Source organism: Danio rerio, chromosome 11, assembly GCF_052040795.2.
Source record: "Danio rerio strain M-AB ecotype USA chromosome 11, GRCz13ab, whole genome shotgun sequence".
NCBI lineage: Eukaryota > Metazoa > Chordata > Actinopteri > Cypriniformes > Danionidae > Danio > Danio rerio.
This window is the reverse complement of record NC_141031.1, coordinates 6788925-6802500: the sequence shown is the minus strand read 5'-3', so window position 1 is coordinate 6802500 and position 13576 is coordinate 6788925. Positions and strand designations below refer to the sequence as shown.

At 37.3% G+C, this 13576-nt stretch overlaps 2 protein-coding genes and 1 long non-coding RNA gene across 6 annotated transcripts in view; 1 reads left to right on the top strand and 2 right to left on the bottom strand.

Moving 5' to 3' along the window:
- The window catches only part of LOC147841649 (uncharacterized), a 14230-nt gene extending 11309 nt beyond the window's left edge, over positions 1–2921 (top strand). Inside the window, exon 3 of the long non-coding RNA XR_015502321.1 lies at positions 262–2921. This is a non-coding gene — a long non-coding RNA (uncharacterized LOC147841649). The remainder of the gene's footprint in view (positions 1–261) is intronic.
- Positions 1–13576, bottom strand: part of ranbp3a (RAN binding protein 3a) — a 1280039-nt gene that overhangs the window by 493140 nt on the left and 773323 nt on the right. The window lies entirely within an intron of this gene.
- Positions 1–13576, bottom strand: part of pde4cb (phosphodiesterase 4C, cAMP-specific b) — a 162140-nt gene that overhangs the window by 107089 nt on the left and 41475 nt on the right. The window lies entirely within an intron of this gene.

Sequence of the window (13576 nt, the reverse complement as noted above, 5' to 3'; positions counted from 1 at the left end):
TAAAATCTTTGTTCACAGAAGATTCAAGAAATGCAGTTTAAAATGTTATTTACAGGATATACAATAGTTATTTTATTTAGAAGAGAAACTGCTTATTTTGAACTTTTAATATAAAAAATAACATTGAATATAATTTATTATTTTTTCAAAAGAGCAATTTATTTATTGTACTTTTTTTAGGAAAAAGGTTTCAGGCAATGTGTGTTTTACTTTCAGTTTTTCAACGTTGATGTTCAATAAATAATAATAGATTGCACATAGTGTGTGTTTCCCTCAATTATCTTAAAATCATCTTATACACACTTCATTCAAAAATCTCTCACTTGTAATATGTGCATATTTACTGTAGGCTACAAAACTTGTTAATTAAAAAAAAATCATTAATAAATCATTAATCGAAATCGAGTTAAGATGTTCAATTAATTGAGATTTTGATTTTAAGCCAAATCGGCCAGCCCTAAGTAAAACCATTTTCCAGTTATACAAATTAAGAATATACTGTTTCTGAAGCATCATGTGATTTTGAAGACTGCAGTAACGATGCTACAAAATGTGCTTAAGAAATTGACAAAATCACTATACTCGATCAAATACATCCCAGTGTGCAGGGGAAGATAAAAAATGTAAAATCTTAATTTCCCCAAATGTTTAACCGCTAGTTGCTATCTAAAAGGCAGCAGGACACCAGATGTGCCACTGAAAGAAAGCTGAGAGGAACATCAAAGCTTTGAAGAAATCCACAGGGAGAAAAATGGCATGTTCGGTTGGACACCAAATGACAGAGAGATTGCTGGTGAGTGTCTGCAATGAGAGGAAGGAAATGCGGACAGAATTAATGATCTAATAACGATGAGTCGGTGGCGGTGCTGTCGGGTCAGGTGAACCTCAGCGAGCAGACGTTGCTCGGAAATTCGGTCGTGACATGAGTTGGCCATTATTTTCCTCATGGCCTGTGGAGAGAGGTGTCTGGCAACATGTCCCCATCCGAACACATCCACCTCCCCCAAATGAGAAATGAGTTTAATTTCACAGATGAGGCACCATGTGGTGGGCAGAGGGGAAGATCAGGAACCAAAGCTGTGTTTGGGTTGCGAACATTCATCCGCGACAGCATCCGTTATCAATTAGAGCGCCGTTTGAGACAATTGAAGCAGCCGATATTTGTATTTGAGTGTTATGGATGTTTCTCAATGGCATCGTCTGCTTTCGTGACAAAAGAGAGCAATCATAATCCACTGGTGTTAAATGCTCATTTCATTCAATTTAAAACCAAGCCGTTCTTTTAAATAAAGCCTGTTGTATCAAACGTGCTGTTATATTTTACATGGCTTACAGTTTTGATCGAATCACAACTCATGAAAGGCAACAACACTTTAGTTTAGGTCACAATTCATGCTATTATTAATTCAACTCAAGTCAAACTTTATTTATAGCCAAAGTGCTGTACAAAATATACAACAAAATAAGCATAATGGTATATAAAATACATAAAATACAACCTAAAAAGGTACAGTTAGGTCCATAAATATTTGGACATCGACACACTTTTAACTTTTTTGGCTCTATACACCAATACAAAAGATTTGCTTTAACTGCAGACTGTCAGCTCAAATCAGGTGAACGCTGTAGGAATTACAACAGTTTGCATTTTTGCCTTCCACTTGTTAAGGGTCCAAATGTAATTGGACAATTGGCTTTTAGGCTGCTCTATGGCCAGGTGTGTGTTATTCCAACACAATTTCACAGCAATTCGTAACTTTTTCATTTAGTGGCTAATTCGTATGAATTCGTACGATCTAATTCGTACAATTTAGTACGATTTGCTTATCCCCCAATGACGGTTGGGGTTAGGGGTGGGGTCAGGTGCCACGCCTCCTTTTTAAAATCGTACCATTTCGTTCGACTGAACTCGAATTTGTACGAATTAGCCACTAAACTGGCAAAACGTAAAATACTTACGTTTTCTCGTGAGATCAGGCTGGTTATTCCCTTATTATCCCAATTACAATGAGCAGATAAATGGTTCAGAGTTCATTTCAAGTGTGCATTTGGAATCTGTTACTGTCAACTCTTAAGATGAAATCCAAAGAGCTGTCAAGCAAGCCATCGTTAGGCTGAAAAAATAAAACAAACTCATTAGAGAGATGGCAAAAACATTAGGCGTGGCCAAAACAACTGATTGGAACATTCTTAAAAAGAGAGAACACCAAAAGACCTGGAACACCATAGAAAAAAACTGTGGTAGACGACCGAAAAATTCTTTCCCTGGTGAAGAAAACACCCTTCACAGCAGTTGACCAGATCAAGAACGCTCTCCAGGAGGTAGGTGTATGTGTGTCAGAGTCAACAATCAAGAGAAGACAACACCAGACTGAATACAGAGGGTTCACGACAAGATGTAATCCAACTATCAAGACCAACTTGTACCAGAGTGATGGGAAGAGAAGAGTGTGGAGAAGGAAAGGAACTGCTCATGATCATAAGCAGTGGAGCATGGTGGTAGTAGTGACATGGCGTGGGCATGTATGGCTGTTAATGGAACTGGTTCTCTTGTATTTATTGATGGTGTGACTGCTGTCAAAAGCAGGAATTCTGAAGTGTTTCAGGCAGTATTTTCTGCTTATTTTAAGACAAATACTTCAGAACTCATTGGACGGTGCTTCACAGTGCAGATGGAGAATGACCCAAAGCATACTGCAAAAGCAACCAAAGAGTTTTTGAAGGGGAAAAAGTTGAATGATTTGTAATGGCCAAGTCAATCACCTGACCTGAATCCAATTGAGCTTGGATTTTACTTGCTGAAGACAAAACTTAAGGGAAAATGTTCCAAGAACAAGCAGGAACTGAAAACAGTTGCTGTAGAGGGCTGGTAGAGCACCACCAGAAATTAAACCCAGCGTCTGCTGAAGGCTATGCATTCCAGACTTCAAGGCTGTAATCGACTGCAAAGGATTTGCAACCAAGTATTAAAAAGTGAAAGTTTAAATTATGATTATTTTTCTGTCCAATTATCTTTGGACCCTTAACAAGTGGGAGGCACATATGCAAACTGTTGTTATCCCTACACCGTTAACCTGATTTGAATGTAAACATGCTTAAATAAAGCTGACAGTCTGCAGTCTGTTTGTTTCATTCAAAATCCTTGTGTTGGTGTATAGAGCCAAAAACAAAGCTTTGAAATAGGTCTGTAGTTGAACAACACACTTATATTGAGGTTTGATTTTCTCATTAATTGCTCTACAGCTGCATGTTTACAATAAGACGAAAACAATTACAGAACACAATTTTTTTATATATATATTAATATGCTTATTAATATTAAACATTCAACTTTCTGTAGCAAGACAGAGATAAAGCCCAACATCAGATCTGGGTTCTCACAAATACGCTGCAGGCCAGCAGACAGATAATGATACTCTTTCAGATGGTCAGTCAATGACAGATAAATGCATTTCTGTGGTTACACTGCAAGCTGAACAGAGCTGGAACAAATTATAAAGCATTACGAAAAAATATAGAGCTGAATTTAAATGAACGCTCTCTAGTGATTCCAACACTATGTGTGAAGACTACACACTGAAATGAATACTCTTTTATAAATCATGCTGTTAGGTGAACAAAATAGTCTATTCAGTTCCTCTCTGCTCACACAAAAGTTACAGAAACAGCTTTCTCTAACTCTCACTTGTGTCAGTCATCTTATATATACTGTATGTATATTCTCGCAGAAGCCAAAAGGTGAAGAACAAGCTTCAGAGAGATATTTGCTACTCCCGGGGTGGTGTGTTGAAGCATGTCCTGGTCTGATCCCAAACAGAAGATTTTCTTCTCCCAGTCTTTTCTTCTTCTCTGACCTATATTCTGTACTGTGGCCCTGAGGGTGAAAGCTCAGCATAGCAATGACCACAAATATAAAAAGCTCTAAAGCAAAATCTTATATTTTACCACAAATTTAGTTATTATGTCCTGACCAAAAAGGCTAAAAAAGAATATTATGTGTTCTTGGGGACTAATAACTGTAGTGCGTCATTAATATGAGATCCAGTCTGGACGAAATTAACAGGGATATTGCTAGAGAAGAAATTAAATATGGCTTAATGTAATTGCTCTTTGGAGATAAAAAATTCAAATCATTTTGGACTGGAAAGAGAAATTGAGCCACCATGAAAGATTAATGTATTAAGTCAATTTCTAGCAACAGAATAATGATAACTGTAGGCTATACTGAAGATTTGGAGTCATTCTATGATGGTTAGATGTAAGGACACAGCACTTTTTAGCATTTTTTAAATTTATTTATTTTTGTCAACTTGTTCAAATTACTTATTTTAAATGAGCTGAATCAACACAATCCTTTTTTTTTTTTTTTTTTTTTTTGGGGGGGTAGGGGTTAGCTAACCCTAACCCTAGGGGGCAACTTAAATGTGCAGGTAGGTGATTGTCTTCAGAAACATTTTTGGTTGTACTGGTTGAAAGTCTCTTCACATTACAATAGTGATTAAAGTAAATGATCTAAATGTATTTATGTATTTTAATATTCTGGGTAGGGCATAAGACTAAAAAAAAAATGTTCATCCAATTAAAATTTGCTGGGCCGACAATTCCCATAATTCTGATGAATAGCGTAAACTGTCTGTCAACAAATCAACACCTTAGAATTATAAGGCTCTATCTGATATTTTTGTCAAAATTGAGTTATAGACATATTCTTAATAAATGACAACTCATTTACATTATGGGATGTTTTTTTAATAAGTTATTTACATTTTAAGACTTTAAAAAAATGTTACACACATACTGTCTACTTTATGGAATGCAAAAACATAGAAGCTTCAAGAGTTCACACTTAGCTGATGATTTACAAAGCTTATTTGGCATGCTGTCCCGGGAGAGAGCCCCGAGCTCAAGGGCTCCTCGAGCCCAGGGCTTCCTCCCGTTGGCAGAGCAAGAAGGGAGCCCGAGCTCGGTGGATCTCAGAACTCCCCTGCCGCTGTAGCTAAGGGAACGTAAGGAATTAGACAAGCTTGATTGTTATGTATGTTGAATGTCTTTGGATGGAGGGAGGAAACCGGAGAACCCCGGAAAAACCCACGCGGACACGAGAAGGACATACAAACTCCCCACAGAAACACCCACCAGTCCTATGGAACTAGGACCGGCAGTATTCTTGCTGTGTGGTTCGCAGTGCTAACCACTGGACCGCCATGCCGCCCAATCACAGGTAAAGGAGGAGAATAGGGGAGGAGGGGGGTTTCTTCCAAACGAAGATAAAGTGAACTAAAAACTGAGGCTATTTATGGTGCCTTAGGGCTCATATGATTGGAAGATTAGTGATTAGCAAATACAAGACTGGCCGTGATAAATCATAAGCACGTGATCCTCTCGAAATTAGTTTATGAATAAACTTCACTCAATATCTCAAAATCATTCAGAACACGGATAATAAACCAAATAATTCCAAGGTGACGAAACGGAGATTTGTGTAAAAGTTCAGAGATGGGAAAATGGAGCGACGACCCAAGTGCAGGGAAAGATAGTATTAACTTAGAACATAATAAAAATAAAATGCAAAACAAACCACCCTGAGAGGGAAAGCACTAACAAAACAAATAAACAAACAAAACAAACTAGACTGGGTGGGCAGGCTGGCAGGGATCAAGACTGGAACACATCAGGACAAAGCAACAAACGATGACGAACTGGCACAGGACAGCAGACATGAGGAGAATATAAGCACAATTAATTAACACATAAACAGGTGAACATAATTAACTAATAATGGGTTTAAAAGGAGGGTGGGACTAGACAAAAGACGGGAGAGCACATGACACAAGAACACCACAAGCCATGTACTCACAGCAAATAAGAAAACTCATTACCCCCTTGCTCACAATAAAGGAGAAGACAGAAGTGCGCAGCCACAATGTAAACACAGAGCCACGTGCTTGAACAACACAAACATAAACAAACATAAGACACAAGCACACAATAAATTAAAACACCTTACCATGCGCTTAAACATAAGCAACGCTGTTTTATCGCAGCGCCAACCAAAACCAAAACCAATCAGACTGAGATGCTGAGAATGAAACAAAGCGATGCCGACTGAACGAAACACAAACACGTGTACAAGAGCACGCGTCCCAAGCACGCACAGACTCAAGATGGCGCACATACAGTGACACACACAATGACAGAAAACAAATGCTCGACCCGAGAAAACTCGAGCCGAGCACAACAGGACAGGACAAGACAGAGCTAGTGTCCGGACTCTGCCAACAAAACAAGAATTTACAAGACCAGAGTGGCAGAAGCCTGCCAATTTGTATATCAGCACACCAGAGAGAGTGACAAGGATAAAAACAAAGGCTGAATCAAAGCTTTTTAAAAATGTTTTGCACGCTGGAGGAAGATTGACACCATGGCTGAAGCATTTCTTTTAGACAGGTAATGTTATGTTTTAAAGTATTTTAGTCGCGCAAAGCTGATGTAGATTTTGATATTTTTCGAATGGGCTATATCAGACCCTTTTTTCTTTCTTTTTTTTGTTGTGACTTTTTTTGGATTAAAAAGGACTGATTTTGTGGTGGTAATTCCCAGAAATTTGCGGACAATTTTAAAAATATATATAAATATAAAAAATTATTTACCAAATCAGGTAGCCTATTATGTTAGGTGTGCAATCTAACACAATGACAATGACACAAATCATAAAAATAAAGCTTTTTTATTTTGGACTCTTGTCAAGACGAGATCTAAAACAGATTTAAAATGGTAGGGATTAAGCGAAAGGATTGTTTAAGGGTTGTGTAAAGGGCTGATCACACTGAATGTGATTATTGCGTTGATAGGAGCCATTTTCAAATGGCTGCAAGCATTTTGCGCAATGCTTGTTTGTTTTAACCGCCTGCTGTGCCTTGCAGTTTTGCCCATGCACGCCATGCAATTAAAAAAAATCAGCGAAAGCAGAAAAAAAAAATCTTGTTACGTCAGTTGCGTCTTGTTCATTTTTCAATCAAATTAAAGCAGAGGCAGGGTTTCCGTTGAGGTGACTGCAGTGCTTTTGTTGTTAGGACAACTACAGAGACTTTTGAAGATGGATAAGAGACTAGAGGTTGCTGTTTTGAGTTAAAGTTGGTTTTATATTCAAATTGATTTATTTTTGAACAATAACAGCCTGTGATGTGCTCCCTATATTGTTTATCATGCTACTTTGAATTTTCGATCTGAAATAGCATGTAACTATGGCTTAATAATAAGTGTTATTCCTGCAAGCCGCTGGCCAACCACTAAGCATACAGTAGTTGCTTTAGGACAAAGCACGTGAGAGAGTAAGACAAGTGATCCGTGTACGCATACAATATTGCATATTATAATAAGTTTTGCTTGCTAAACAAATGAAAATGTGCTAGATATAACAGTTTTTCGTAAAAACAATTAATGTAATCGATTTGTGTTGAGTGTTAATTTTGTGTAACCCAGCATTTTTTTACAGTGAAGATCTAGAAATATTCACAGTTAAACCAGAAACATATCTTTAAAAACAAACACTAATAAAAAGGTTTTTAACCAGAATACTGTTGGGTTAGAAGCTAAATTAGTTTGACCCAATTTGGCACAATAATAATTCACTGCGGATGTCAAGGTTCCAGCTGTTCTGCCAATACCACTTCATCTGACCTTACAAGTGGCAATCACGACAGAAACATGTATGAAAATAGGAGAAAACTAATCAAACTGCCTGCAGCAAGGAGCTTTTTCAAGTAGTGTTTTGTCTGAGGGTTTTCTCCTAGTCAAGTGGAAAGCAGCAACTATACTGTAGCAGCAAATGGAAAAATCTGCAGTGATACTTGAAAATGAGTTTTAATCATTTTAATCATGTTGATTTGATATAATACACAGTTTATCTTTGACTTGCCCATTAAACACACCATCAAACGAGATCCAGTCTGGACAAAATCAACGGGGATATTGCTAGAGAAGAAATTGAATACGGCTTTAAAGTCAAAATGACCTCTAGAGTTACCATTAGAACTACAGAGCTGGTCATTTTGACCGTTTTTACATTATGTAAGTGAATCATTTTGCTAAAATAAAACCCATATAACTTTAATACACTGACTTTTCCTAAACGTGTGTATATTTCTTTCCATCATTGTTATTTTATTATTATTACAATTCATAAAAGTTGAGTCATTCTACATTGTTCTACCTCATAAACGAGTGCAAACCAGCTTTGCGCCCAGTCAACGTATGAAATTGGAGCATGAACCCAGTACAACTCATGATACTGGTATATGCTAATGATGTGGTACTCATAGTAAACTCAGAGGAGGGATCCCAAACCAAGATTATGGTCATAAGCAAAAAACATGTCTAACCCTCCATAAAGCTGGACATTGTCTTGAAGCAAGTAGAAGAGTTCAAATACCTTGGAACAGTGTTAAGTGAGGATGGGAAACCCATTAAGGATCTCAATGCAAGGAAATCTTCACCAGAACAAAGCTAGCTGTCTATAACTCCACCTATGTGCCTACTCTTATCTATGGGTGTGAGTCCTGGGCACTTACTAGCAGCAGAAACAACAGATTTCAGGCAATAGAGATGCGGTACCTTAGACGAGCCTCTGCTAAAACTCGCAAAGACTAGCTAAGGAACCAGACCATCAGGACAAACCTACAAGTCTGAAATAATTGGCCGGCATTAGATGCAGCGTTTCAGTCATGTTGTCAGGATAAAAAAACACAGGGTTCCAAAGAAGGTGCTAGAGGCAAGAACCCAAGGAAGACGTCCAAGAGGTAGGCCTTGAATGAAATGGATGGACTCACTTAACCCAGAATTCCAAAAGAGTGGAGTAGACCCAAACTATATCAGAACAGTTGCTGCAGACAGGAAAAGGTGGCGGAAACTATGTTTAGCCTCTACGCCGCAAGGTAGAAGAGGCCAGGAATAAGTAAGTAAGTCTACCTTGAATTGCCATAGAGTACACGGGTTAAGTTACTAGATCAGCTCAAACTGTTGTGACGCAGTGCCTGTATGTATAAGCTGTTTCTTTCAAATGTAATTCTGATTATTTGTGCCATGATTTACAATACACTAGATGTATTTATTAGTACATTTAGGCTGAAGGCTGAAAAGCAGAGTCCATTTGTTTGGAGCAGTGTCTGAGTCCACTAGATCCTTTTAGAGGTGCACCTAACCTGGATGATGGTAGCTGTCAGCAGTGCTTCTGACTGAGCTGAGCCCAGTTTGAGGAACTGTTGTCGGTGTGTGCAGGAGGATTTTCCACCGGGACACCAACAACAGGTGCTACGTCATAATCACGCCCCCATAAGAGTAAGCTCCTGATTGGTTAACGCGGCACGATTGTCTGCTGAAGTTCAGATTTCCAAACTCGAGTGGTTCATGCGTTTCGCGCATTAAGCACGTCAAACACACAAAACGCTAAATTCGCACTTGCGCCGTTCGCGCTGCGCCATTCACACGTATTGCGCCGCAGGATGTCCACCTTTGCATTGACTTAACATGTAAATCACTCGCGCTTGACGCTTCTTCCACGCCTGGTATGAACACAGCAAAAGTTGACCATGACGATGAGGTTTAAGTCTGGCGAGGAACACTTCCAAAAAGCAGGTAATACAAGTAAATAAACAAGTAAATAACAGGGTGAAAATGTGGTAAAGCCTGAAAGCATGGTAAAAATCAGACGCCTTTTCTTTTTCTGGACTGCTTTGAAAACACTATGAGTTGGGTTTAAGGAAGTGGGTTGGTGGGTCAATTGGTACTTTTGAAAACACTATCGGTTGGGTTTAGAGAAGGGGTTGGGTGAGGTTATCAGTCAGTCGTTCAGTCAGTGAGTTGACAGCGGCCTCTGGTGGATTAACAAGAGAACAGCAGGCACAAATGGCACTCGCGAAAGAAAGAAATTTAAGATCTCAAAGAACATACACAGCAGCCTCTGGTTAATTTGCGAAAACAAAACTGCAAAAAAAAAATAAATAAATGAATAAATCTCCTGGGACATATTTGGCACTCTCAAGAAATGTATATAGGGGTATGTAATCAGAATGAGCCTGGGTTGAAATTATGCCAACCACAGCTGCCGGTAATTTTCTGTAAAACTGAACTTCACAATAAGATACTAGTATATATCATACGTCTGTTATATATTGATTACGAAACTTGAACATAGTTAGGTTGACATTATATTATTATACAAAGTAGATTACTGTAATAGAATTTACACTTTCTAACTGCTAGTTAAAAATAAAATACTGTGAATATGTTTACAATATATCCGTTTTGTTTAACAGAAATGTACTGTAAACAAACAGCAGTTCTCAACTGTAAAATTTAGATATAAGCCCTTTTCACACATACAGACTTTTCCAGAAAATTTATTAGTAAAGATGTTCCTGAAATTTTCTGGATATTTATTATGGTGTGAAAGGGACAACAATCAAAAAGCATTCTGTAAAGTACTGCACAAATTGTAACCTTATGTTTTTTTTTTTTTTTTTGGTGAACCACAGCTGCTGGTATTTTACAGAATATTGCACCCATTATTTTTTAAAGTGTAACCTTATAAGTGCAATCATGACAAGAACATGTACTCTCTGAAAAATAGAAAAAACTAATCAAACTGCCTGCAGCAAGAAGGTTTTTGTCTGATGATTTTCTCTTACTCAAGTTGAAAGCAGAGACTATACTGTAGCAGCAATGGAAAAAGCTGCAATGATGCTTGAACGGAGTGATTAAAAACATTTTAATCATGTTGATTTGATATAATACACCGTTTACGTCTGAAATCAGGGTGGGTCCAAACAAATCACTCAGCTCTTACTACTGTATACTAACTTGCCCATTAAACTCACCCTCACTGAGGTGGTCAGTTTTGACATTTTGTAATTTAATAATTTTGCTACAACCCCAAATCAGAAGCAAACTGGACAGTATGCCAAATGCAAATCAAAAAAGAAAGTAGTGACCTCTAAATTTACTTTGACTGGTATTTCATTGCAGACAATACAACAAACGTTATTCAATAGCTATGTTTCCATCCAAAGATGCTAATTAAATTTATGCGCAAAACTGGATTATCGCATAAAAGACATGCGAAAAAAGCAGCGTTTCCCTCCAATGAGTCAAAGAGAGCAAAATCTTCACTTCCTGATTAACTGGTGACAAATAAAAAAAGTAAAAGCAGAATTTGCTGCGGTAGGAGAAGCTGCATTAATTTCTTCTTCATTTAATGAATTACTTGCGCATTAGAAGACAAATGCCAGCGTGAATCTTAAAACAAATGTTACTTGTTTGAAAGCATGAATAAATTATGATTTATGAAAATTTAGTGCATCTCTTTTTGTGCCTCAGCGCGTGCCGTCAGGTTTGAATCTTAGCAGGTTATGACGTAAGCTCTGAATTTTTTAATCACACCGGTGTGATCATACCCTTCAGGGACCAAACAAGGCTGATCACACCTGTGTGATCGTACGTGTGAAAGGGTTAATAATTACAATTGTGCTGCAAAATCACTTTTGAATTTGACAGTAATGGTGACAACCAAACTTGCCAGTAACACTGTCAATTTTTACAGCAATTTTTACAGTGTAGCAGTTAAATTGACCACATGCATTTTAGTGCCTGCTACTTATTCTCTTGCATTTGAATTTTTATGTCTCTGTAACCTAGAATGTGCCTGCTAACAAAAACACCACTTTCTGATAGCAAAAACATAGGCTGTTTTTGCTGTTTTTATAGACTTCTTTATTTATAATTTCTTTATACAATTTTTAAAAAACTTCTCTGTTGTGTTACAAAATAAAGTCTTAAGAGTTTTTCAGGTGATAAAAACTAGTTTTAAGCACCAATAGGCAGTTTATTTACAAAGACAGCGCATCTTCAGCATATGCTGACTCTGAACCTCAGATGTCAGCAGGAGCTCCGTCATCACCTCCCCCGCCAAGAGCAGCTACATCAGCCAGTCCATCTCAGATCTACCGCTGGATCTAATCTCTCCATTGTAGTTACAATGTGATATTTAATCCATCTTGGGTATTTCTAACCGACAGTTTTTGGTCTTTTAAATCTATTATTTGTTCTCAGGTGTATTATTTTGTGCTATTTTGTTACGTTTTATAATTGTCTTTAATTATGTTACAGTGTTGTTCGCTGTTTATTTTCCAAATTGCTTAATGTTATCTTTATTTCCTATTGTTTATGTCTTGTATTTTATACTTGTATAATGTCTATTGTAGTTCATTAAATCTGATAATTAAAATTTTGATAATGAAATATTTTATTTTTTTAATTTAAAGATTTACAATGACAGAACAGTGGTATAGATGTCTCATGTCATCAAATACAATAATACAGCCATTTATTATACAATTGTCCATCAGCTAGTAAATTTTTTATTTCAAAAGAACAGTACCACTGATTAAACACTGAATAACCCTAAGAAAAGCCACCCCCAGGTCCCATCCCCAAATGATAGGGCACAAATAACATCAAAATGTCACAAAATACAATTAAAATAAGTAACGTTAAGCGTGTTACCTTACTACAACCACTGAGAAAAACAGACCTTTTTAGAATCACTCCTATGCTAACTATAATATGAAAACAAAATTTAGCTAACTGAACTCACAACAAATAGTTTACATTTTCTTAAGTCAAAACTAATAACCGAATGAAACCGATGAATTCATGGTGAGGTAAGTGACATTGTAAAGTACACTGTCGTTCCATTTGGAGAAGTACCTGACTTTTGTCCTCGCATCCTCTGGAGTCTGAACTTGGCACGTCTGAATTTTCAAGGACGCAATTCTGAATTTTGCGTACTTGGTATTGAGAAACAGCCATAACTTTACTTCAGACGTGTCTTTCAAAACATCAAAACATTCAAAAATTTGTGTGAGGTGCACCTTCATGAGGGGTATAGTAACTCATCCTTGTTAGAATTGGACAATAAAAAAATAAATGCTGATAATATCTTCTAGGAACTAGTTTAATTGATTATTTATATTTCATATAAATATGATTCTTATCAACATTTCTCTCTGCGTGAAATGTTGCCTCTATTACCTAAAAATATGTGTCTTATCAGCACAGCATTTCAATTTGAAATGCTCTGTTTGTCGCAGGTTTTCAGCAGAGTTCATATCTTTATAATCAGATGCGACGGTGAGTCAAAAGCCAGTAAAACCTGTCTTCAAACACATCCTCACCATTAGACCTATGACGACAGTAATGCCATTTAAATGTGCGAATGACTGCTGCTTGCCCAGATGTCTAGAGAACGGCAATCCTTTCCCTAGATAATCCAACACATCTGCGCTACAGAAAGTGGTACAGCAGATGCGAGAGGTGGATGCTTAAAATGGGGTCATTTTATTCAGCATATGGGGAACCAGAAAACAGCTTATTTCTAAAGATGCACAATACAGCTTCAGCTTAACTTCAACTTTAAAGGGGTCATGAACTGAGAAATAAAAATACCGTTGATCTTTTGACATGTAAGAGGTTATTGTACAATAAAAACATCCTGTCAGTTTCAGAACTCAGAACTTCCTCT